At 31.6% G+C, this 23,507-nt stretch overlaps 1 protein-coding gene across 1 annotated transcript in view; it reads right to left on the minus strand.

The window, feature by feature from the left end:
- Window positions 1-21,921, minus strand: part of LOC145727174 (protein O-mannosyl-transferase TMTC1-like) — a 267,670-nt gene extending 245,749 nt beyond the window's left edge. Inside the window, exon 1 of the mRNA XM_081976649.1 lies at window positions 21,360-21,921. The gene's annotated coding sequence lies outside the window, so the exon portion shown is untranslated. The remainder of the gene's footprint in view (window positions 1-21,359) is intronic.
- Window positions 21,922-23,507: the final 1,586 nt, after the last annotated feature.

A 23,507-nucleotide genomic window follows, 5' to 3' on the forward strand; every position in this document is an offset into this window, starting at 1 on the left:
AAAAATCTAATTTTCAGTTTTTTTCGGATATCTTCGGAAGTACTCGGAAAATCGAAATTTTTAAAACTGCATTTGGTTTGCACTCTGGGTCTTTGACCGTAATAACGTGTAATAAAGTGCTTGTTCCAAATTTGATCAATATTGCTCCAACGGTCTGACAGTTATGACAAAAAAAACGATTTTTTAAACAGAAATTTGAAGGACTGTATTTTCCTTAAGAAGCACTTTTCAGGAAAATGACATAATGAATGTCAACTTATTTTTTAATTGGCTATGGATTGGTGAATTATTGATATTTAAAACTGGACCACCCTGAAGATACTATTCGTTCCAAATATTGGCCATCATATGATGATTTTGTTCACTCACGGCTGCTTTAAATAGTGTGGTAGTAGTTTTTGAGAACCATGTTCTTAAGTTTTTAACCCTATATATGTTATAATATTCTCCTTCTTCCTGGTGGTCTTCTCCTATAAACTTTCCCTTGGAGAACAGACTCTAAAAGGCGATATTTGCTTTCGTTCCTCATAACATGTCCGAGGTACTACTTCCAAGTTCTTTTTCATTCTCTCCATTACTGCCTTGTTCTCAGCATCCTCCTGTAAAGCCACGTTTCGAAGGCTTCGAGTTTTCTCTTTCTCTTCTCTCTCCATACCTGATTTTGATGTCGATGTTGCTTTCTCTATTCTACATCTGATCTCCTGTGAGTGGTCCCAATTATCATTGATCACGGTTCTCAGAGAGATGAATTGTGCTACTCTCTACAGTTCATATCACCACAGCGCAGCGCTGGAACAATATTTCTAAACAGGAAAGTGCATCTCTTATACCCATGCCCATAAAACCAAATTGTGTGTGACACTCTTTCCTCGCAGATCCTATAAATTCTTAGATGAATGATTTTGACGAACAGCTTTAGTAGACAGTACAACGCTTTTGGTCCTTGTTTCATGTTTTGTCTGCTCTTGAAGGAGCTTTCCTGAGTTTGAATGTGACTCTGAGGATTTAATTATCCAACTCAAGTTTTACTCTTAGAAATAGGCAGTTTCGCGTTTGTCTTGTGGGTGTAAATCGTTACGCAACTACACATATATCCGTGGAAAAAACGGGTCGTAAAACAGCAAAACGGTTGTAAAAACAAAGGTAGGAGACACAAACGAGCAGATACGTTCAAAAAGATGTCGTATATCAAAAACCAATGTTGAGCACGAATATAATGGTTTGTGAGAGAGTTTTGCCATTTTGCTGATATGAAAATTGACACCTTAGAGCATTTTGGGACTAATTAAGTTGATGCAATAGAGTATTCATTAAGGTTGACAAGTCTGGCACCTGGTAGGATTTTGACCTAATGCCACTGCATTTTCCTGCGTGGACTCTTGAAGGTCACGTGATTCTTCTTAAGGTTAAAATAGCTACCTTGAAGTTACGTGATCATATTTAACGCCAAAATGTCGCTATGAAGGTGACGTGACCATTTATACTGCTTAAAAAATGTTTTTAGATCACGTGAGTGTTTTCAATGTCAAAATAGCATACTTAAAATCGCTTTACTACTTTAACGATTAAAAGAGCGCCTAAATAAAGGTCACGTGATTGTTTTCAATTATCAAATTCAGTTTAGAAAGTCACGTGACTCTTTTCAAGCGTCGAATGGAATCTTTAAGGTTTTAAAAATAGCATCCTTTCAATCACGTAACCATTTTTATGATTGATAAGGGGACTTTTTGAAGGTCACGTGATTGTTTTCAACTATCAAATTTACCTACAAAGGTCACGTGACTATTCCTATTTTAATTTTAATTTTTTAATTTATAGAAATTGTTAATTTGGGCGTGGTCCTAAAAAATTTTTAGCAGCAACGTTTAGCTTAAGATCCAAAAAGTGCCATTGATTTTCTCAAATAATCAATCATAAAGTGATAAACTAATAAAAGGAACATTCAGTTTCTAATAGCAATTTTTGTTTTTTTTTTAATAAAATTATTTACCCAAAAAATGCGCAACTTTTCATCTATTTAACACTCTGTATACATATTTATTAATTAAAATACAATTTTTCCGGTTTTCACTATTTCAATTTTAGTTTTATTTAGGCAATTCAGCTTGAGCGTAAAGTGTTATTATTTTTATTTATGTTGTTTTTAAAATTGAAAATACCTCTCTCACATAGATCCGCAACAATAATCCTGCCATACCGACTGTCTGTTATTTAGAATTTTAACCGAATCCTACGCAGTTGCATAAAATTTAAATTTGTTTAGCATTCAGTTGCGTATTTTAGTTTAATTATTCTTGCATCGGACAGGCGTCGACAAAATGATTTAATGATAGCCTTTCGGCTCGTTTTTGCGCTGACACTCTAACATTACTTGTGCCAGCCAGCTTTGTTGTTAAATATTTAATAAAACAATTTAGAGAAAAATTGGAAAAAAAACGACTAGATAATTAAGCCCTCTAGAGCGTGTGTCTATTTTTTCCATATTTTTCCAGCGAAACGAGGAATCAAATTACGGCTGTGACGTTCTGAACGCTTAATTATTAACTACGCATTTTCAGTTAGCTTTTACACGGCTTCCGAAATATTGGTCCAGTTTAATTTTATAAAAAATTCAAAACCTATAATTACGTTTTGTCACGACGCAACAAAAAATAATTACAGTTCGGTGATGTAATAACGCATTACGTGCCCCAAGCGAATGTATTCCGATTCTCCATTAAAAATATAAATGTAGGTTTCGAAGGAATATATTGGAAAACTCCAGTTGTTAATGTGATTTTCAAATAAATTTCGAACGCAAATTAAATAAAATACAATGCGGAATTGTATTATCGTTGTTAACCGAGTGGAATCTGGGAAAAAAGTGTTGTATTAGTTTTGGTTTTGACACGCAAACGTTTCTACAGAAATTTATTAAAACAAACAGATAACACAAAAATATAAATATCGGAAATGTTTATTTTTTGTGAAGATAAAATAATTCATTTTTGTTTATTCAATTTAAATATTGAACATAATGTATGAAGCATAATGGAAATGACGGTATTAATGTCTTGGATTTTTCAGCTAGTCATGTAATCTTTTACTGGGATATTGACAGGCGTGAATCTCTAAAAGCACTAAAAAAAATTTCAGACAGATGCTAAGCATTGTAGTTTCGTAAGTTTGATGAATTGCCTGGCATATTCCTTTTTACAACACTAGAACAAGTTATAGGGTCTTAACAACACGACAGATTGAGTTTCTACAATTAGATGTAAAAATATATCTAAAAATAAAAATGAGAATTAAATTTAGAAGAGATTTCTAAATATAATGACGTTACGTTTGACGTAAGCAAGATTAAAACTTAAAAACATTTTTTCTACGGCCCCTAGAGAAAATAAAACTTTCCTCCATCATTTGAGGGATGAAAATACCACTTTTACTACCTAGGGAATAAAAGTTCCCCCAGTAAATGTGAAATCAATGTGGTGTCTTTGACACTTTCTTGACAAATTGAGTAACATATCCTTAGTAACCACACCTCTTTTTTCACCCATTATCCAACATTATTAACATAATAAGTAACTGCGGTTTTTTTTTATTTATAAAACATAACATTGGACGTAGAAAAATTTAAATAGACAACTCTGGAGTAAACTGCTTTTTTGCACCTTTAAATTTTTTCTTCTTTTTGTTTGCGGGAGCAAAAGTTGCACTTTCCTCTATTGTTGCGCGCAGATAAATAAATTTCAAAAAGTGAAGCTCAGTTTTGCTTTCTTTGGTATATCCAAAAATAAATTACGTTTTTAATAATCCGCCTTGAAAACTCCAGAAGACTACAGTGTAATTGTATCGATTAAATCATCACAAACTGCTTGTATAATGAAAGTTACTTATCTCAAGCGTTTTCTCATTGTTGCAGAATATGCAGCGCTGGATTTATTAATTTATCCACCAGCTTTACTAAAATAATTTCCACATGTTAACGGAAGAACTGAAAATTCAGCGCAAATAGTTTGTAATTTCAGACGCAGAGACAGAGATAAAGGAAGACCACTTGAGAATTAATGAAGCGGTATAAGTAATATTAGACGAGCTTTCCGAGTAAAGGTTTTCCTTAAAGTTTGCCAGAGAAATTATGTTTGCAGAGAAAGATCTGTTTGTACAAATGGTATACTGAGTGTCCCTTAAAAATTTATAACTATAGTCTATTTACAAAAACTAGGAGAAGTGATTACGAATTAGGTTGGCAATAGTGGTCAAATGTGACTGGCCAGTTGATGGTATGATTTAAACACCAGAAATCATAAATTAACAGGTTATGTCCAAAAACACCGACTTGTGAACCAGTCAATAATTCCTCACCAAAATGCGAAGGGAATTAGAATTAGACCATTTGTATCCTGAAGAGAAGCATTTTATAGTGGTACAAACAAATATTAAATGAAGATCCGAATGCATAAACCATATAGGTATACTGTATCAAAAATAAGTGAAGTAGGTAATGAGATTGGACATTCAAGCTTAGCTTTCAATTTTTATTTTTATGTTAGTTAAATTTTCCATAAAACTCTAAATTAATGTTTTCTTATTTTTATACACTGACACTTTATTTATCTAACCTAAACACAGTGTTGCCAAGTCAAAATATGTCATAATCGTACAATAATCGGTCAAAAAATGGTAGATAACGTTAGATCTACTAGGAAAACAAGTTTCATTTTACATTATTATACAAGGTGCTTTCTAATAATTGCAAAAAATTTTAATCATCGATTCTACATCAAAAAATAATGCCAGTTTACTATATAAAACATACTTCAAAAATACAGATTTTTTTGAGCATAGTTTTACAGTTTTGACGTTAGTGACATCACGTGGTTCTAAAGCACTATATTTAACTAAACGCTCTAACTAAACGTGACAATTGTCCAAATAACTGTCATACATCTCAGGAACACGTCTTGTTTCGTAAACTGTAATTCTTGTAAATTCTAGTCAGATTTTGACTATTTTGACATTAGTGACAGATATCACGTAGTTTTAGAGGGTAATTTAACTAGGCAAGCACGTGACTATATACTGTCAAAATAACTGTCATAAATCTCAGAAACACGTTTGCACACAGTAAGAAAACTTTTCTGAACCCTGATTTGAACTCTGAAGCACAATTTTACAGTTTTGACGTTAGTGACAGTTGTCACGCGGTTCTAAGACACTATTTAACTAAACGCTCACGTGACAATTGTCAAAATAATTGTCATAAATCTCAGAAACACGTCCTGCTTCGTAAACTGTTAAACTGTAATTCTTGTAAATTCTAGTCAGATTTTGACATTTCACGTAGTTTTAGGGGGTACTTTAACTCGGCAAGCACGTGACTACTGTCAAAATAACTGTCATAAATCTCAGAAACACGTTTGCACACAGCAAGAAAACTTTTCTAAAATTTGACTCTTGAGCGCAGTTTTACAGTTTTGCTGTTAGTGACAGTTGTCACGTGGGTCTAGAACTTTATTAAGCTAAGACGGTAACGTGAAAGTTGTCAAAAAAAATTAAAATAACCTCATAAATACGTCTTGTTTTGAAATATGTAAGAAAACTTTGTTAAACTTTAATTCTTGCAGATTCTAGGCAAACGTTGACAGTTTTGACATTAATGACAGATATCACGTGATTAGGTTAGGTTAGGGAGGAAGTTGGAGCCGAATTAAGCATATTTTAGAATCTTTATTGAATTTTTCTATTCAATAACCCGAAAAACTGTACAAAATTTAATACAGTCAGGGAGAAAAGCGGTGTCAAAGTTTGAACTGCCAGAAACACAGTTTGAACGACAGTCAGAAACAAAATCGCTTGTAAAACCCACTTGGAGTATGGAAATGACTGACATAAGCACATTTTTAGAATGTTTATTGAATTTCCTATTCAATAAGCTGAAAAAACAGTACAAAATTTAGTATAGTCAGGGAGAAAAGCGGCGTCAAATTTCGAAAAGCTAGAAACACTGTTTGAAAGAACAGTCAAGGACAAAATCACTGGTATACCCCACTTGGAGTAAGAAAATTAATTTCCTGTCCAAACACCTAAAAACACACTACAAAATAAATCATGTGGATTTGGCAATTGGCAGTAAACAAAATGTTTCACAACCCACATAGCGACAATGTTATTAAAAATGGCAGATTATATTATCGAAAAAAAAAACAGGAGAACGGTAGAAGAACAACAAAAACGGTAGATATACCGTTTTAACGGTAGACCTGGCAACAGTGCCTAAACATCAAAATGTCACCCAAATCCATAAATAAAATCTGGGAAATTTGTTTGGTAACTTTTGCTTGTGTATGTCAGGCTTCCTCATTCGCTATTCTAGTTATGTAGGGAAAATTCGATATTCGATATATAAAATTCGATTTTACGTTTTAGTTACGCAGAAAAATGAATGACACAAAATAGTCTTTTCCAAATGGGTTAAAAAACTTTAACTTTATGGCTTAAGTATTTAGCAAAAACCAAATTTTGTTGATTTTTGTAATCCTATCTAGTCGACTTATTATTGCTTGCTAGAAAAATAATATTAAAATTATTAAAGCTGTAGATAGTTGTAAGCTAGCCAGATTATTTCTGTCACGTCATTTTTGACATTTGAGTAAACTTTTTTACATGGAAAACATAGTAGAAGATTATAAAAGACTAATTTGTCTTATTTTGACAAATAAGGAAACGGATTTCTTAACAAATGTAAAAGTAAACCTTACTGTGTAACTACAGTGTGTTTAAGATAAGGAGGGTCACTGTAAAGATCTTGAAAACGGTTAGAGATCAAATTTAGTTTGTGTACTCTGTGCCATATACCATCATTAATATATTTTTTTATATTATCACTCAAAATTGTTATTTTGTGAATAAAAAATGGTTTAAGTCACGCTGTATAAAAACCATGAATACTCGTGACTGGCTGTTTTTATTTAAAATATTACTACTTAATACATTTGAAAGAACATTAATTAGGTAACTTGAACTACTATTTAGTATTGAATTTAATTTATTTTCTTCCTTCTTTTGGAATTGGCAATTGTAAAATAAAATTCATGGGTTGTTCATCAACTTGGGTTGTCTAACGTTTTGTTTCTATACTTTTAAGTAGTTAGTATAAAGAGATGCCAATTTAAAAGTCGTTTAACCCAATAAATCACACTAATTTCAGTTTCAATTATTAAATAAAAGTTGGAGCTTTGAAACCGATTTCCTTTTAATTGACCGAGCAAGAAAAGTTGATAAAGGTCCCTAAAGACCGCTTAAAAGCAACCTCTCGGAACAAAACTAACATTAAGTATACAAGACTATAAAAACTAAAACCTACTTATATTTATTTCTTTTTAAGTACACACAAAGGATAGTGTCCATTAAACTGCGCCCTTTATGGCTTACTGCGTTCACATAATGAGCTTTTGTTTGCGGCTGAGGGAATTTTTACATTACTGATGTGGAGAGTTTTCATTATGCAAATAGCACTGTTTAGTGAAGTCAAATTAAATTTTCACTTTTGCAACATAAACCGAGACGTTTTCATCAGTTGTCAGCGACAGACTGTTAGTTAGTTATCGGAACCATTTTTCGTGTATGTCGCTGTGCTCAAACAGGTAATTTAAAGTCCTGGATTAAACCTGGTTCGTTTCAAGCCTTCTAGAACAAACAAAACGATAAATCAATTGCTTGTCTATTTTACAACGACAAGCGTACACGAACTGGAAACGAAAAAAAAACACATCAAACGGGATTGCGTTTTAACGGTCCTCTCCAGTTTTAGCATATCCGTTGTTCTTTATGTTCCGAGTAGCTTTTAGTCTCATTTCAGATCTAGTTTGATAAAAATTCCGGTTTGGGCGTGCAGTAATTGCCAGAAAAACAAAAACGTTATCCACCATTCCGAAAGCCCTAAAACCTTCCTAATGTTGGAAAGTTTAAAAGGTATCGCGTGGTCTTTTCACCGCGTTGGCATTCCGATAGGACCAGAAGGGGTGCTCGTCGAAACAGCACCGAGGCTCTTTTTAGGGTAAAACTCATTATTTTAATGCAGATGAAATAAAATTAAACTGGCTGCATTGAAATTAGTTTTGCGTTGCTTTTACATCGCAAGGATTACGTTCGCGTTTTATTTTTAAGCAAGCCGTGTAATTTACTGTCGGCAATTATATCGTAGAGATTACGATCTCGCAATGGAGCCATTACAAAGTTGCCTTGTTGAGCTCCAGTATTATTTTCTCTTTAAATTTGAATTGTTCTTGACATACACACACGCCTGGGCTTTATCCATTATCCGAACTATGTTGTTTCTGGTTAATTGACGTGACGCGTTTTATGCATAACTGCTTACCTCAGACTGTGTAGAGCATGCAATAATTGTTGCCAGTAGAGCAAAGCAACGTTTAATCACAATGTGCCATTTCTGGCGACTAAATTGGTGGTGAAGCAAAACACGCTATTAATGTTCCTTAACTACGACTCAATAATTTTTGGTGACATTAGCTATTAAAGTGTCGATTTGGCATGGTTCCTTTTGTTTAAGTTTTGACTGTCAATGTTTAAACAGCATGCACCACATTCAAAATAACAGTCTAATAAAGGTGCAAACTAAATCAAAATTACCTTCAGGGCAAACTGTCATTAAAAATTGTCCCAATTTTGACAAATAAAGTGACGATTTTATGGGCCACAGCAGCTGACTAAGTTTATGAGGTTTTCAACTTTACTTGGAGAATTAAATATTAGCTCAAATCAAAGGATTTATCTGAACAAATATGTAAAAAATAGAAATAATAAAAAATTTAAACTGGTTTGTGCAATTGTCCGGTAATTTTAGGAGAACAATTTGAAGATGGAAAAAACATGGCTGTTATAGATTTAAGCTGAAAAAAAGAGGGATAGTTTTACGATTGAAGGATGGTTTTAGAGCTAAATTTTAAGATAAAACGGTTTAAAATATAAGACTCTGGAAACCCATTTTACTGTTGAAAAATGTCTTTATCCACAAATGTTTGCAAAGTGTCGAATTCTCGAAGAGATTCTTCTACGTGGTCACGTAGTTTGTGTTCCAATTTTTTAGCCGAAAAGTTTCTAGAACTAATTTTTTTAGTATACTTTCTTGAAAATGTATGCTGAATGTTACACACCAACACTTGATTTTTAGAAGCTTGTAAACTACATTTGGAAGTAGAATAAAATTTAAAAAAGTATTTTTAAAGCCAGATTTGATGTAAAAATATCCCTAAAAGCCAACATGGAAGTTAATGTGATTTTTTGGTGCAGTATTAAGCTGAAAATAATAACTTTTTAAGAAGTTTATTAAAAATGCAATCTGAAGCTAATACTTACTCACGTAAATTGTAAAAGCCAACTCAAATCTAAAAATTATATTTAAGTTTTGTATTTTGCTGCATAGAAAATAACCTTCGTAAATCAGATACAAAAAATCAATTATTACAGACGATTATCATACATTTTATGAATTCTTACAAAACTGATTGAAAATCAACATTTTTTTGCAAAAATTTGCATCAAATTTAAGCAACTCGACATTTCTTCCTATTTTCAACATTCTCGTAGGTATGCAAACACGAATTTACACCACCCTGTATATCAGAAACAATTGACTTTCTACTCATGTTAATAATGCCGTGTTTTCCTTCAAAGTTTGAATTCAAAGTATATTCTAGTTAGTGTTGTAGGACATATCCTTATTATTTGTGATTAGGCAACAGTGCCATAAGTGACAGACGGAATGACATGTGTCAGTTGTCAAACTAGGGGGCGTTTAAAAAAAAAAGAGAAAAAGAGAGGGGTTAAGGTTAGGCAAATTTAAGAATGGTGAAGAAGGCAAAAAGAGATTTATATTTATGTTCATCTTTTATGTAAAACTTTAAAACGCAGAAATATACACTAAAACCTGTTCCGGAGTTATGTGTTATTCACAGAGTTAAATGTATAAACAATGTAACTGGACATACAATTAAACGGAAATCGAATCAAATAATTTTTCAAAGTCAAAAATATAATTTTTTTCTCCTCAATTATTTGTGTAACTATTTTACTATGTACTTCCATAATAAAATTAGGTTAACCTATGTATGGTAATTACCATTTTATGTAACTAGACGTTTACATGTAGAAGTAAAGCGAGGATTAAAACTGAAAAGTGCAGTTTACAAAATATGATAAAAACAGCGTAGGGTCACAGTAATTGACCAGCAACCAGTATTTGACCAATTTTAAATTCCAAAAAACAAGATTTTTTTTATAATTTAGGGCCTATTCTTTCTTTAGTTCTACAAAGTGTATTGAAAATAGCTTTCATTCTCTACAGCGCCAGTACTTAGGTTTTTTAATCCATGTTAGTTTACACATATTTTTGCTGTTTTTTTATAATAATATATTACGTAACTAGGGCTGTAAGAAGCATTTTACGCACGATACGGAAAAAGTTACGCACAAAGCCGCGTAGCGGCGAGTGTGTAATTCCATGAGTGCGTGAAATGCCTTAGAGCACGTGTGACGTACTATACTTTACCTACGACCAAATGGAAAGTCCTGTTTTCGCAATTCATATAATTCAGAGTAACTTTTCATTAAAAAAGTATATTTTCAACGTATTGACATCATATTTTGTACTAATTATAGGTATTATGCCACTAAAGAAAAAAATAATAACGTAATTAGAAAATTCACAAATCATGTTACTTAAATAATTATTAGTGTTGTTCTTAAAATAATTATTTATGGGAACATTACAGTTATTAAGAGATAAGGAAAAACTTTCAGTAATATTACTTGATTTGTTTGCTACTGCAGATAATATTCTAGACGAAGTGGTAGTTACTTAAAACTGTATGAACAATGCATTACGCGATGATCTCCATCTAATATACTCTGATAAAGGAAGAAATGTAAACAAAATCAATTTTTCCCAGCATTAGAGCAATAGTTTGTGGCCGATCTTAAAACTGTGCGCTTTTTTAACAACTGTGCGTAAAGAGGTTCATTACGTAACGGAAAACTATGCGTAATTAGCTATTTACACTGAGGTCGTAGGTAAAAATATTGATTAAATAAACAGAAATTGAAGTAGTCTAATTTACTAGTAAATCAAAGATCGACACATCATGGTTATTGGAAAAAACTACAATTTTGAATGGATATAATATTTGTTTAAATACAAAAATTAAAATGTTGAAATAGCTAATCACCTTATTAACACATTAAGTCATCTATAGTTAATGATTTTCATGTCAATTTACATAATAAAATAACAAGACACTTTGCTAAAGTGAAAATTTTGGTTATATGGTCAATTACTGGTACCCTAGTTTTCAATTTGCTTAAATAGTTTTTGCTATCAAATAATGCTTTCAGTTTATAATTTGATGACAAATACAATAATATTGTAGTTTATGCTAAAGCAAAACCTTAACAAGAGCGGTAGATAAATAAGTTTGCTCATCTGGTCTTTTAGATAAGCATTATCACAAATTAAGTACATACCTACATGTAGTTCGAAAATTGATCCATAAGACCAATTTAATTGGTTTAATCCAGAATAATTTTAGGTTATATTAGATCTACTGAGAACTACGAAGGATTAACTAGTTATAGATACCTATAGACAATTAATAAGTGTGTGTACGTCCTGTCCAATTAAAAATTGTATGTAAAAATGTTCTATTTTTTTTGTACAGCTTTGTTAAGAATTTTCGTTAAATTTCATTAGCCAAAATTGTAAGAGCCAACTTTAAAGTTGCAACCCTGTAAAGGCAAGTAGATACCTGTCAAAATCAGTCACGTGGCTTTTAAAATATAGTTAAAATGTTCAAAATTTGGTAAATAAATTTGGACAATAGCAAAATAGTAAAAGACATGTCACGTGACATTAATAATCCAACTTTTTAGCTTGCAGCACTATAAAGCCCAGTTAACACCTGTCAAAACATTCACGTGACCACGAAAAATGGACTAAACTTTGAAAATTGACATTAATCATGCAATTCTGAGCTTGCAAAACTGTCGAATCTAGCTGACGCCTGCCAAAGTGACTTTTAAAATATCGTTTGAATGGTAAAAATTTGGTAAGTTAAACTTAAACTGCTGCAAAAGCTGGAATTCTAAGAGACAGGTCAAGTAACTTTGAACTTGTAACTTGTAACATTTTAAAGGCCAGTTGACACCTGTCAAACTTAATCACATGGCTTTGTGTTTTAAATGTCATCATTTAGATTGTTTGATCATCAAAGAAAATATTATATTATGTATAATATGGTTACCCAATTATATTATTTCTGAATAGTCCAACTAAGCTTAAACGAGATCTGTTCTATGGTTAAGTGATGACGTAATCTACATTAAACTATCTTAAAAAAATAAAAATATTGTTTGTATACGTATGTGTTTTTTGTACTGGGTTGTCCAAATGTTTTTCAAAAATTGTTTTGCAACTTTTTTTTATTAATGGAAGGTACATATATTTTACTAATTTTTAGATTTTTTTAGACATACAGTATACAAATGGATAAAATATCTACACAAAAACCAATGTTTTTGTGAAAATTTTACCTGAAAAAGTTTTAACCTTACTTATTAAGTAAATTCAAGAGCTTTACACTGAAAAGTGAAACATAAAAACTTACGTGTTATTATTATTTACTTTTCTAATGAAATAAAATCTAAAAAAAGCTAATTTAGATTTAACTTATTCACTTGTGCGAATTTAGTTAAGCTACTGCTTTGAATTATTATCGTTATGGTATTAAACAAACTTTCTAAATGCTTAAACTGAATGGATCAAAACTAACTCAATACACCATAAATAAAATAAAACTATGAATTTTATAAACGGTAAATATGAAAACTGTTTAGCCATCAATTAAGTTCACAAAATCACACATTTCATGACACTGCTGTTAAAATCTCTAATAAGAAAGATAAATTATTGACATTTCAGTCCATATTTTTTAATAGAATCCGGTTTATTGTATCGCCTGTCCAAATATAAAATATGCTGCTCATACCGCCTGTCATTTGCCTAAAAATTTATATGCTGACTATTTATAGGTTATGGTTAAACGTCAATCTCCAGTTTAACTCTTAAAATCAGTCAATGCTAATTTAATGTTTAAAAAATTGGAGTTATACTGAACTGATCCTTAATTAAGTTTGCCTTCAAGTAAAACTGCTATCAATCAGGTTATACTGCATAATTAGTCCCTTTAAGTGTTTATGTAGTATATTCGTTTTGTTGTACCTGAAATTGCAAAAGTTAATTAGCTGCTTGATTTGAAAATAACTAATAATAGGTGTGAAAGATTATAATCTTGAGCCTAAAGTTAGGTAATAAAGCATTTTGACATAATAATATTAACTAGTAATTTCTGAATAATTGCAATACAAAATGTGATATTTTTAAACACACTTTTGCAAATAGGTACTTTGTCAATTACACCATTATCTTACAGGACACACTTTTTGAACGTAATTTTCCTAAACTATTTCATAAACACTCTTTGTGCTCAAGTTTCAAACACATTTGGTTTCCAACTGAGACTGCGTTAACCCTCTAATATCGATTTAAACAAACTACAAAAAACTATTTTCTGGTAAAATAAATTATTAAACATTGATTTTCCTGTTATATGTATATTCAACTCAAACTTTTTCCATTTCAAACTATTTCGTTCAATAACTACCACTCCACTACTACACATATAATTTTCATAAAGTAATGTAATTGCCAATAATTTTCCATGCTCGTATCATCGGCATTTATCTATCTAATTATTGTTTTGGCCTCTAACATTTCTAACCCATATTATGAACAGATAAGTGTAATTAGAGACTCGGCCGTGAACGAGTAATATTACTACCCATTAAAATGTGTTTTCCATGTTGAATACATCCAATATGATAATATGAATAAATGGGTGTAATTAAATCCCCGCAACCGGCTGCTCGTTAAATCCTTATCGAGGCTGATTACACATTTTCTAAAGTTTACCGGAAAATTAAGTTTTTGGTTAAAATACTGGTTTAAGACTGTATTCTGTAAACGGATGAAGGCCAGGAATTCAGGAACAAATCAGGACAAATGTCCACTAGCACGCAAAGTTTAATTTTTATTTTATTGCTACACTGTAAAAGTCACAGCATTATTACTTTTGACATGGAATACTCGGTGTTTTCTCTAACAAACCTACCACTACAAACATGATGAAAAAAATCAGTCGTGCCTGAAAACAAAAACTCATTATATTAATGCACCGGACCATAAACAGTTGCATTAAATGAACGAGCCAGGTCTTTTGTGATTTGTATTCGAAAGAAATGTGCATTTCAATTAGAGCTTGCGTTTCTCAAAATATATAAAATTGTATATAAACAAACGTGCTATTATTACTGTGCGCAACTAAACATGATGGAAACATAATTAACGTGTTTTCCGTAATAGTTCATTGTCGATGCCTGCTTCAATTATAATAGTCAATACGCAAAATAATTGTTAATTATGGCTTATCAAGATTAAACTAGTCTGAATTAATCAAGCTAGGGATTTTATCACATAAAGGGTTGTGGTTTGTGCTCAGTGATAAATAACATAATTTTAGTTAGTGACTCGGTAAAACTAAACTTTAAAATAGTGAAGCAGCCTAATCAATGGTTAAAATGTAAATTCATTTTGGACTACTAAACATAATTGCAGTACTAAATATGATATATAAATAATAATTATTGGATTTACAACTTTACAAATAACTTGCCATTACAAGTCTGAATTTCAACTTAACTTAAATACAGTAATCAATATTATTTTAATACCTTTCATTTTTGAGTATGACAAGTATTTGACATGTACTTTTATGTTTTTAACGCTGTAATGTATAACCTTTTGTAGGTTTTTTCGTCAAAAAAAAAAAAAACAAATAGTATTGGTGTTAAAGGGATTTCCGAAACTAACAAGTTGGTTTTTAATAGTATATTATTCAACGAGTGTGCAATGATAGCTATTACTTACACACTTACACTTTTTTCATGATCATGGTTTTTTTCTTGTTTTCACGTTTTTACCTCACCTTCACCAAATTTTAATGTAATTCCATCATTTTTCAAACTAACCTAACCTACATTTAATATAGTTTGCGGTTTCTCATCTACCTTAACCTAACTTTCAAGGTTTTTTATTTTCAATTTAATCTAAATTTCACATTTTTACAAAAATTCCATTTACCCTAACCTAACTTTTATGTTTTTTTACCGTCTTTCCAGCTAACATAAATTACATATTTTTCCGTTTTTCTTATCTAGCCAAACCTTATTTGCTTGTATTTCTTATCCTAACGTAAACTTGATGATTTTGCGAGTTTTTCATCTAAAGTTAATGTTTTTACCATTTTTCCATCTATTCTAACATATAACATTCACGTTTTTTACCGTTTCCAGTTAACCTAACCTAAATATCATATTTTTTCCTATCCACCCTAACCTAATTTTCTGGGTTTCGTGATTTTGCGATTTTCCTATATATTCTAACCCAAATTTCATTTTTTTGTGTTTACCCTAAACAAATTTTAATGTTTTTCCATCATTTTTCAAACTAACCTAACCTACATTTAATAGAGTGTGCGGTTTCTCATCTACCTTAACCTAACTTTCAAGGTTTTTCATTTACCCTAACCTAACTTTTATGTTTTTTTTACCGTCTTTTCAGCTAACATAAATTTCATATTTTTCCGATTTTCTTATCTAGCCAAACCTAACTTTCTTGTATTTCTTAAACTAACGTAAACTTGATGATTTTTCGAGTTTTTTGTCTAATCTAACATTAATGTTTTTAAAAATGTTCCATCTATCCTAACATAACATTCTTTTTTAACGTTTCCAGTTAACCTAACCTAAATATCATATTTTTTCCTATCCACCCTAACCTAATTTTCTGGGTTTCGTGATTTTGCGATTTTCCTATATATTCTAATCCAAATTTCATTTTTTTGTGTTTACCCTAAACAAATTTTAATGTTTTTCCATCATTTTTCAAACTAACCTAACTTAAATCTAATGTAGTTTGCGGTTTCTCATCTATCTTAACTTAACTTTCAAGGTTTTTCATTTTAAATCATATCTAAATTATACATTTTTAAAATTTTTCCATTTACCCTGACCTAACTTTTATGTTTTTCCAGCTACCATAAATTTCATATTTTTCCGATTTTATTATCTAACCAAACCTAATTTTCTTGTATTTCTTAAACTAACGTAAACTTGATGATTTTTCGAGTTTTTCTTTTAATCTAAAATTTATGTTTTTACCATTTTTCTATCTATCCTAACATAACATTCACGTTTTTCACCGTTCCCAGTTAACCTAACCTAAATTTCATATTTTTGCAATTTTGCATCCTATCCATCCTAACCTAATTTTGTGGGTTTCGTGATTTTTGCAATTTTTCTATATATTCTAACCCAAATTTAATTTTTTTTGTGTTTACCCTAAACAGATTTTAATGTTTTTTTGCAATTTTTTGGGGGTAATATCCCTAGTGCATTTAATTTTTCCGGAAAAATTCGGAAAAACGAGTTTCTAAGTAATTTGTTTTAACAAATAGCATGAGTTAGAGTGGTCTTAAAAATCATTTTTCCAACCAATTTTTCCACAGGAAAAATTAGATGCACGAGGGATATTTGGTAAGATTATTTCCTGAGTTAAATAAACATTTTATTTTAATTAAAACAATAAGAACAATAACTTTCAAGCTAGAAAAGGTAACACTATTCTTTATGTTGTTGTGAGGAGTGTGCAATTTTTTCGATTTTTTTTCCGGAAATGGAGACACACCAAACCACACACCATGACAGCTAAGTTGACAGTTGTTGACAAGTGATTTTTCCACTTAAAATTTACATTTGTTATATTAATTCTTGATAGCGATTGGTCAAAATTGATAGGAAGGAAATAATCCATCTAATCTAACATTCATGTTTATTTAGCGTCTTTCCAGCTAAGCTAACATAAATTTCATATTACCTAACCTAACCTAACATAAACTTTATGATTTTACAAGTTTTCCTTTTAAGCTAAATTTAACGTTGGTTTTTTGGTTATTGAAAAATTAAAGTAATATAAGATGACGTAACAATACATGTAAACGTGAATTAAGGTTTAGGAAAAACACTATCACCGTAAACGTATTGAATTTGACAAATTAAGAAGCAAACGTTGACTTATGCCCGTATGCACTAGCAGGCATTTTGAAGGTTTAAGCTTAATTCAAGTTTATACTGTGAATGTTCAATAGCACGCATTAAAAAGGAAATCACACTCTAAACTTAAATCTTCAAAATGACTGACCGTGCATACGACCGTTAGAGGAAGACAAAGTGTTCTTTCGCAAAATTTACAGGAATGTTCAAGAATACAAGTTGTGAAGAATTCAATTTCCTACCAAAACGCAAGAATGGCCTCAGAAAGGAGATATTTGCTAGAGAGAGTTTAGGGGAAGACAAAGTGTCTTAATGTTTACTTCAACCTTCCATATCTAGATTATTTGGCAAAAATCACAAAAATATTTCAAAATTAAAGTTGTAGAAAATTTAATTTTCTAACAATAGTCAAGAATGGTATTTTGTCCTTATAGGTCTTATAAAGGAGATTTTTGCCCGAGACAGACTTTTGACTTCCCTCATAAATTTAATACAATTTTCTGAGTACATCAAAATTCAATTATTTTTTCCATTAATAAATAACACGTTAAGTTATTAAAAGTTTTATTACGGGTAAAGAAAACTCTAAATTGTTCTTATAAATTAACGACTTTTTAGAAATTCATAGCGCATTTCTCTCAAAGCATCCACCGCTGTAACTTTCAGGAAAATTGCATTCAAACTGAGAAACTCGTAAAAAGAGCCCGGGAAATTTTTGCAAGAACTAGAACCCTAATTGATTTTTAACCTCGAGGGTGTACGAAAAACGTTAACCTCTATAGTTTCATGGGGCCGGGTCCGGAAAATAGCCCCACAGCCAAAACTACCAACTTAAATGACTTTATACTTTGTAATGCGATGCAAATTTCCGAGTATATTAAGGAACTAGAGGTGAACAAGCTAGGTACATCTAAAATAGAAAATTGCTCGTGGAGCGCATTAAACTCCAGGAAATAATATTATAGCTAAAAGCGTCGTCCTTCTAACGTCATTGCATCGCATTTCATTGAATTTAAATTGGCTCTGCATTGTGTGCTATTTAAAATATGTTTTGAAAGTTTCGTCCATGTTGAAACAGTTTGCAACTAAATGCAGAAAAACAATTGTTTCGAAACAAACGAAAACATTTAAGATATTATGCCGAAACCTCAATATGGTGAATGCTGTCTTTATGCCCGAACTTTATCTCTTATATAAAAATAACGACCTTTAAGAAATTGCCCAGAAAAGGACGAAGTTTAAAATTTCAGTCGTTTAGGAACTAGCTGGAAAGTTTCCTGGTTGTTTCCAAACAACGGCGATATTGCCTTAATAGGGACATATTTGACGTACAGTCCTGATATCAGTTTTATAACTTTATTATTAACCAAGCAGATGGGTTGGCGTGCACTCAGCGGAACCGTTAATAGTTTAGCACCAAGATAATCAATACTTGAAATGAAAAAAACTCTTTACGGTGAAACCATGAAAGGACAATGTACAAATTGTCGCTTCCTTGTAAAACCAGGAGTGGGACGTACCTCGAAGTTATCTTCCAGAGCCATATTTTAGTAAGTGCGCTGTGAAACCGTTAACTACGAAAGTTTTATAGGTGGCCCGGGGGCTCCGCTTTCCACCTAGGGCATACACAGCCAATTTATTGACTAATTAAATATATTATAAGCTTGGCAAACTTGGAAATTGTCGAGGATTTGGTGTAGTGTTGAAACGGGTCGCTTCTGGTTCTCTAATGTTGTTTTACTTGAAGTATTTGAGTTGTAGATTAAATATCTCATTAAACCTGCTAAGTTCTGATGTATTTTCCAAGTTCCTTATTTTTTTTTTGTTTTATTTGTTACTACTTCTTGTTTTTTCTGCTTTTTGTTACTGCGTACTTGTAATTAACCAGTTTAGCAGCTGCGCTCTATTATTGAACTGTATTTTTGTTTTTTTTTTGTTAATTGGGAACTTTTACTGACTATTCGGTCTGTGTTTTACTTTTTTAATTTCAAGTTTCTTCAACCCTATTCTCTACATTCTTTATTTGTTTCCCTTTTTTGTTTGATGTTCTCTCCTTTCCAAATAACCATATACTTTCTTACGACTGTTTAAAAATATACTTGTTATTAACTAGTTTTGAATAGATAATATGTCGCATTACCTATCCGTATATCATTGAATTAGAAACATAAATGTTGCTTCTTCATTCGTCGAGAAATTTATATTGTTATACCTACACCTAGATTTACCTATTCCTATTACCACATTAACAGCACTAGCATCAGATGATATTTTAATTTGTACCAATAGAAATATAGAAAATGCCATGAGTAGTAAAAAGTATAGTATTCTACTCGCATGTGATGGCTATTACTCACTCGTTGGTTTACAACAGTCGCCTTTTGTTCGTGTCGCAAACTTCATCTCCGTGAGTAATAGCTAATATTGCATGCTTGTGAAATAGTAATATACTATTACTACATGTATGTAAAACAACAATTTCATTATTAGTGAACACCAAAACCTTTTTTCAAACTACTGCAGGCTGTTTACTGCATTCAGATTGATTTGAAACTAAATGGCAAAATCCAATTTCTAATAATATTTTGCTGAATTGCTCATGTCAAGCTATTCCAATTAGAACGGTCAGTCCGCAGTTTAATAGCAGGAGAAAGACTAATTGGTCAAATATTGAAGTTATCCAATTGGAATGGGAGATTATATTGGACACTTTTCGGAGTTTGCGGACGTGATGTAGAAACTTCAGCTGATGATCATAATGTTGTATATTACACAAAAATTTTCTTTTAGTGAGGTTAAAATAACTACTGAACATTAGTAATGTTTTACTCATTACAGAACACAAACTTTTTCTGGTTTTTAACAAATTTTTATTTCAGATTTTATACCGTCATCTCGCGACGTTGAAGCAACAAGTTTAATCCAATTTTAATATTTTAATTAAAATTCCGATTCAAGGTAAATTATTTGTTAAAATAGGTATTTGAATATACTAAAAAATAACGGTGCAGAACACAGGAATTTTACGAGATATTTAATGGATGCCACAAAGTTTGTATAATAAATATACAGGGTTAGCTATCCAAACCGAAATTTGAAATTTGGGAATTAAAAGAAATTTGATGAGATGAGTGCTATTTTTTAAAAATATTTGCATCGATCTGTCACTTAAGCGGAAATCTAATTCTGGTTAAGAGTTATGACACTTGAAAACCTGAAAGTTTCATTTTGCAAACGTCAATATCTCAAAAACCGGTTTAGACAGATATAGGTTATTATACATAATAAATATTTGAAATCAATAGGACTATTCAAAAATACAATAATATACAGAGTGTTTCAATTAAAATAGCAAGTTGACATCAACTTCCGGTTAAACCGGAAGTGACAGAAAGATGAAAATATGTTGAATGGAAATATTTACTTCCAAAATTTGAAATTTCTCTTAATATTGAATCCTAATAAACTTTGAATGAATAACGGTTTGGGTGACTAACCCTGTATAAATAATTACCAACTGTCTCATGGCAGTGTAATAAAAGTTACATTCAACAGATGTGTAAAACAACAACATAAATGTAAACTTTTGTTGGGTGCGATTTTAAACAATAATTCAAATTAATTCGAAGCACGAAACGAAATTCCAGCACAACCGACTTATACCCCAGTTAAATGTGGATTTAACAATAAAATGTTTGTCACATCCATTAAAGTTGTCTCTCACGACAACTCCAAGCCTTACTGAAATAAACCACCCCAACAAGCCGCTCGGAAAGTCTAACTTGAGGGCGAAAGCTTTATTGTTTTATAAAAGTAATTCGCAGCTTTCTGTTCACTATTTGCCGTTTTACTGCTGGGCGTTAAATTGGCTTTAGATAATAAAGTGCATGTCATATCCGTACCGGTTATGTGCAGCAATGCAGTTTCGGTTTTTCAAAATTAACAGTTTTCATTTTGAGTAGGTTATGACACGAAACTAGATTAGAAAATGGAATATCAAGAAGTTTTGTAATAAAAAAGTTGGTGCTGATGTTTTTTATGCGGAGTGCACAGTTATGTACCTGCAATCTCCTAAACCAAACACGAGCAATTTCCTTCTTGTGTAACATGATCGGTCCCTAAAGCAAAATTACCTTAAGTGCAGCGAAAAATCGTCAGCGTAGCGAGCACGAGAGCAGAATTCGCAACGAGGAACCCCACCTTAAACTCAATAACCCAAATTCAAAAATGTCTTGCATGAAATTTTGTTCATAGTCTATCTATATTTAACTTTGAATTAATCAAACAGACTGACAATGTCAACCGATTATAGGACACTGTTTACCGGGTAGGACCTGGAAAACTAAATACACGCACGTAATTTCCGATTGGAAAGGTGAAAGGGCACAGCGCTTACGAAGTAAACTAAAGGGCCGCAGCGCACCAACTAAATTCCATAAGCAACGGATCCCGCTTTCATATAAGGATGGGCCTCTCCCGACCGTTCCCGATTCGGGAACGATCGGAACGCAACGGAAGAGTTGTAACAATATTCTTGACTACCAAATAACAACATGGATAGAAGCTATTTGGGATTACTTTTAGGTGGCGGAATGGGACGTTTGGAAATTTCCAATGAACCCGCCAACCTGTCGCTTATGAACACTCTGGTGTTTTCTTAAGATTCTTTCCGACTTCCAGCAGGTGTGAGAATTGTTTGTTGTATACAGAGTGTATACGACAAACAGAATTTTGTCTACAGAATAGAGAGAATATTGTAACATAAAGATTACTTACTTTTAAAATTATTTTTAATATATGTCTGTCCCAAAAGTAAAAATCTATTATTTTACTTAATTTTTAGAATCTACGTTGAAAATAAAAGATGATTTTCTTAAGGTGAAATATGTCTAAACTACAGTTTCTCAGATATTAGTTATTTTCTAAAAATGTACATCAAATTTTAAAGTTTAATCACTCAACGTCTGTATGATTTTTATTAACAAAAATTGGCTTGGTTATTGCTAAAAGAACAAGTTTTTTGATTCAGGTATGATAAATTGTCTAGCTCATACAGGATGTCTCAAAATGTTTAGTCAATAGTTGCAACCTTTAAATCGTAATAACTCGACAAAATCAAATTTAATTGCAAAATTTAATTATATATTGAAAATTATTATAAGGTCTCCTATATCTAATGTGAGTTTTCTTGGAAAATCGATATTTCTCAAATTTCAACTAAATTTTACGGAATTTTGGTACCAGTTATTATCACTGAATGAAATTCAAAATTATTATGTCTTGCTGTCAAATCGTTCTTTAGTAGTAATTTTTCGTTTTCTAGTGGTAGTTTTTGTAAATTCTTTGTTCTAAAATGTTAGTTTATACAATGGATGAAAGGAAAGATATGATCTTTGCTCTTGGAGAATGTCTGGAAAATTGTTTATTGGCCTCACGAGTTTACGCTACAAAACTTCCCAACAGAAGACATCCAAACAAATTCGTTTTTAAAAGATTATTAAAGTAAATTTAGACAAAGTGTTCAATATGAGAAACCCACAAAACACAAGCCTGCTACAGGAAATAAAAATATTCAATTGGATGTCATCGGCTCTTGAAAATCCCTATGTAGGACAACGCCAAATTGTAAGAAATGTAACAGTATTTCAAAAGCTAAAAAGCATGACTATAAAATTTAACTTCATCGAGAACGATTATGTGAATCGAATTATTGAATTTTGTATGTAAGTGTTAGAAAAAGCGGCAGAAAATTAAAATGTTGTAAATTTAGTTCTGTTTAGCAATGAGTGCACATTTTACAATAACGGATCCGTCAACAGACGTAATTTTCATTATTGCGATTCAAATCCCCCCCATAACATGAGAATAGTTCATAACCAGCACAGATAGTCAGTAAATGTATGAGGTGGTATAATGAGCAGATATTTGATTGGACCCTATTATTTTGAAGAAAATTTAAATGAAATAATATTTCAAGAAATCAACTTCTCATTTTGCTACAAGATATTCCGTTAGAAATAATGTCGACAATGTGGCTGCAATTGGATGGAGCACCATCATTTTTTAAATCAACAATTTCAAAATCGTTGCATTGGAAAAGGTGGATTTCAAAATTGGCCCCCTCGGTCACCTGATTTGACATCGCCGGATTGTTTTTATGGGGATACGTGAAAGGTATTGTCCATAAAACACCACCGACAACACCAGACAATATGAAAGCGCGAATTAGGGAAGCTTTCAGGACCATATCTCCTGAAATGCTTAACAATGTCGCTGAAGGA

The sequence above is a fragment of the Ips typographus genome, linkage group LG3 (assembly GCF_016097725.1).
Source record: "Ips typographus isolate SLU linkage group LG3, UJ_Ityp_2.0, whole genome shotgun sequence".
Classification (NCBI taxonomy): domain Eukaryota; kingdom Metazoa; phylum Arthropoda; class Insecta; order Coleoptera; family Curculionidae; genus Ips; species Ips typographus.